Raw genomic sequence first — 4,641 nt, 5'->3', positions numbered from 1 at the left:
TCATTCTCATATGTCTCACATATGTGTAAAAGGCCTTAACGGGTTTCCTTGATCCTACCCGCCAAAGATTGTTCATGCCCTCTCTTAGCTCTCCTAATCCCTTTCTTCAGTTCCCTCCTGGCTATCTTGTATCCCTCCAATGCCCTGTCTGAACCTTGTTTCCTCTGCCTTACATCAGTCTCCTTCTTCCTCTTAACAAGACATTCAACCTCTCTTGTCAACCATGGTTCCCTCACTCGACCATCTCTTCCCTGCCTGACAGGGACATACATATCAAGGACACGTAGAACCTGTTCCTTGAACAAGTTCCACATTTCACTTGTGTCCTTCCCTGACAGCCTATGTGCCCAACTTATGCACTTCAGTTCTTGTCTGACAACATCGTATTTACCCTTCCCCCAATTGTAAACCTTGCCCTGTTGCACGCACCTATCCCTCTCCATTACTCAAGTGAAAGTCACAGAATTGTGGTCACTATCTCCAAAATGCTCCCCCACTAACAAATCTATCACTTGCCCTGGTTCATTACCAAGTACCAAATCCAATATGGCCTCCCCTCTGGTCGGACGATCTACATACTGTGTTAGAAAAGCTTCCTGGACACATTGCACAAACACCACCCCATCCAAACTATTTGATCTAAAGAGTTTCCACTCAATGTTTGGGAAGTTGAAGTCACCCATGACTACTACCCTGTGACTTCTGCACCTTTCCAAAATCTGTTCCTCCACATCTCTGCTACTATTGAGGGGCCTATAGAAAACTCCTAACAAGGTGACTGCTCCTTTCCTATTTCTGACTTCAACCCATACTGCCTCAGTAGGCAGATCCTCCTCGAACTGCCTTTCTGCAGCTGTTATATTATCTCTAATTAACAATGCCACCCCCACCCCCCCACCCCCATCTCTTTTACCACCCTCACTAATCTTATTCAAACATCTATAACCAGGGACCTCCAACAACCATTTCTGCCCCTCTTCTATCCGAGTTTCCGTGATGGCCACCACATCGTAGTCCCAAGTACCGATCCATGCCTTAAGTTTACCCACCTTATTCCTGATGCTTCTTGCATTGAAGTATACACACTTCAACCCATCTCCGTGCCTGCAAGTACTCGCCTTTGTCAGTGTTCCCTTCCCCACTGCCTCACTACACACTTTGGCGTCCTGAATATCAGCTACCTTAGTTGCTGGACTACAAATCCGGTTCCCATTCCCCTGCCAAATTAGTTTAAACCCTCCCGAAGAGTACTAGAAAACCTCCCTCCCGGGATATTGGTGCCCCTCTGGTTCAGGTGCAACCCATCCTGCTTGTACAGGTCCCACCTTCCCCAGAATGCGTTCCAATTATCCAAATACCTGAAGCCCTCCCTCCTACACCATTCCTGCAGCCACATGTTCAACTGCACTCTCTCTCTATTCCTAGCCTCGCTATCACGTGGCACCGGCAACAAACCAGAGATGACAACTCTGTCTGTCCTGGCTTTTAACTTCCAGCCTAACTCCCTAAACTCGTTTATTACCTCCACACCCCTTTTCCTACCTATGTCGTTGGTACCAATGTGCGCCACGACTTCTGGCTGCTCCCCCTCCCCCTTAAGGATCCTGAAGACACGATCCAAGACATCCCTGGCCCTGGCACCCGGGAGGCAACATACCTTCCGGGAGTCTCGCTCGCGACCACAGAATCTCCGATCTATTCCCCTAACTATTGAATCTCCTATTACTATTGCTTTTCTATTCTCCCCCTTCCCTTCTGAGCCCCAGAGCCAGACTCAGTGCCAGAGATCTGGCCGCTAGGGCCTTCCCCCGGTAGGTCATCCCCCCCAACGGTGTCCTTGTTTTGAAGGGGAACGGCCACGAGGGATCCCTGCACTGTCTGCCTGTTTGTTTTCTTTCCCCTGACTGTAACCCAGCTACTCTTGTCCTGTACCTTGGGTGTGGTTACCTCCCTGTAACTCTTCTCTATCACCCTTTCTGCCTCCCGGATGATCCGAAGTTCATCCAGCTCCAGCTCCAGTTCCCTAACATGGTCTTTGAGGAGCTGGAGTTGGATGCACCTCCCGCAGGTATTGTCAGCGGGGACACCGGTGGTATCCCTCACCACCCACATCCTACAGGAGGAGCATGCAACTGGCCTAGCCTCCATCCCCTCTTACCTTACAGAATATAACTGCCCTGTGGACCAACTGGACCTCCGCCCTCCGACTCTGCTCCCAGTCAGCTGCACTTTCTGTAAACTCCTGGCTCCCTTCTCGCTCTTTGCGGAAATGTAGGAAACAAAATGAAAGGAGCACCTTACTCCCTCCTCACCTAACTCCCTCAGTCACCAAACTCTCACTATAGCACTCAAATGCACCAAATTCAGCGCTCAGTGATTCTAGCCTCTGAAAACTGGCCTAATCCAATTAACTAATTAACAAGCGCCAGCTGCAAGTGCCTACAAGTCGAACCATTGTTTAAAGCTGATTGAAAATTCACCTTCTTCTAAACCAAACAGCAACTTTTAAGTTAATTAACTAAATAAAAGAAAGACTAGACTTTAGATAAAAATGAAGCCTTTATATCCCTCAGTCACCAAACTCTCACTATAGCACTCAAATGCACCAAATTCAGCACTCAGTGCAAACGGCCCACTCTACAGGTGTGGTACAGCAGAAATGGAAAAGTATTTTTTAAAGCAAAACAATGTTTATTCTATGAACTCAAGTTAACCTTTTTAAAACATACAGTGAACATCTTAGCAACCATTAATTCAAATACAACCCCCAAAGACTACAACACTAAGTAAACCTTTAAGCTTTCCTTTTTAACATCCATACGACTTAAAAACAAAACCTTTATCAGAAGCACATCAGGTTAAAGTCACTACTGAAAACATTTCTAATTCTGAGTTCACCAAATGACCAGGAGATAGTCTTTTGATGGCAGAGAGAACAGCAGTGCACCTGCATGGTCTGGTTCAGCTCCAACACTGAAAACGAAACTAAAACACACCCTGTAGCCTGTTCTAAAATGAAAGTAAAAAGCTGACAGACAGCCCAGCTCCACCCACTCTCTGACATCTGTTATGGGTTAGGGTTTAGAGAATCCCAAAGTGTATCATGGAGTTCACCTGACCCACAACGTTTAATAGATTGTGGTATGGGGAGCACACGGCTCACTCTACAGGTATGGTACAACAGAAATGGAAAAGTATTTTTTAAAGCAGAACAAAGTTTATTCTATGAACTCAAGTTAACCTTTTTAAAACAAACAGGAATATCTTAGCAACCATTAATTCAAAGATAACCGCCAAAGAATACAACACTAAGTAACCTGTATGCTGTCCTTTTACACCCAAAAGACTTAACAAACCTTTAAACAGAAGCACATCAGAGTTTACATTCAATACTGAAAACATTTATGATTCTTCTGAATTCACCAAATGATCAAGAGATAGCCCTTCATGGCAGAGAGAACAGCAATACAGCTGCTTTGGCTGACTTCAGCTGCAACACACTGCTAAACGAAACCAAAAAGACACACACCCAAGCTTTCCTCAAAGTGAAACTAAAAAGCAGAATCAGAGCTCAGCTCCACCCACACTCTGACATCACTACAGTAACATGAGCAGCGAACCATTTCTTAAAGTGACATTCTCATGACACCTCCCCCCAAGAAAAAAAACCCATCAACTTCAAGATGGTTTCATTTTTCACCTTTTCACCATCCTTTAAGAAATGCACACATTAAAATACCAAATATTACCAGATCGTCGATGTATACCGCACAATTGGGTAATCCTGAAACAACTTTGTTAGTTAACCGTTGAAATGTGGCTGGGGTGTTTTTCATGCCAAATGGCATAACTTTGAATTGGTATATACCATCTGGAGTCACAAAAGCTGAAATCTCCTTCCCCCTTTCGGATAAAGATACCTGCCACTAACCGTTAAGTAAATCCAATTTGGAAATAAAAGCTGATTGTCCCACTTTCTCAATGCAATCCTCCAAACGTGGGATAGGATAAGAGTCCGTTCTTGTAACTGCATTAGCCTTTCTATAGTCCACACACAACCGTTGGGTACCATCTGGTTTAGGTACCAACACTATGGGTGAGCTCCACTGGCTGCCACCCACTTCAATTATGCCATTTTTAAGCATACCCTCAATCTCTTTGTTAACCTGTGCCAATTTTAAAGGGTTAAGTCTGTATGGATGTTGTTTGATTGGAACAGCATTCCCCACATCTACATCGTGTCTAGCCATTTTAGTACTTCCCAATTTATCTCTACAAACTTGCCCACGTGATATCAATAACTCTTTCAGGTCAGTTTGTTTTGCCTCTGGAAGATAACTCAACAATTTATCCCAATTTTTAAGAACATCCTCATTTTCCAATTTAATTTGAGGTATGTCGAAATCACAGTCATCTGGATTTGGTTCGTCACTTTGAGTTAGAATCATTAAAACCTCCTCCTTTTTCTCTCCTTCCCTTTCAAAGTACCTTTTAAGCATATTCACATGACACACTCGGTGAGTCTTCCTTCTATCTGGTGTTTTTACCACATAATTCACCTCACTTAATTTCCTTTCAATCCGATAAGGTCCACCAAACCTAGCTTTTAAAGGCTCCCCTACCACTGGTAACAACACGAAA

The sequence above is a fragment of the Scyliorhinus torazame genome, chromosome 30 (genome assembly GCF_047496885.1).
Source record: "Scyliorhinus torazame isolate Kashiwa2021f chromosome 30, sScyTor2.1, whole genome shotgun sequence".
NCBI classification, from domain to species: Eukaryota; Metazoa; Chordata; class Chondrichthyes; order Carcharhiniformes; family Scyliorhinidae; genus Scyliorhinus; species Scyliorhinus torazame.
The sequence above is the reverse complement of the archived record's forward strand: the minus strand, read 5'-3'. Positions refer to the sequence as shown.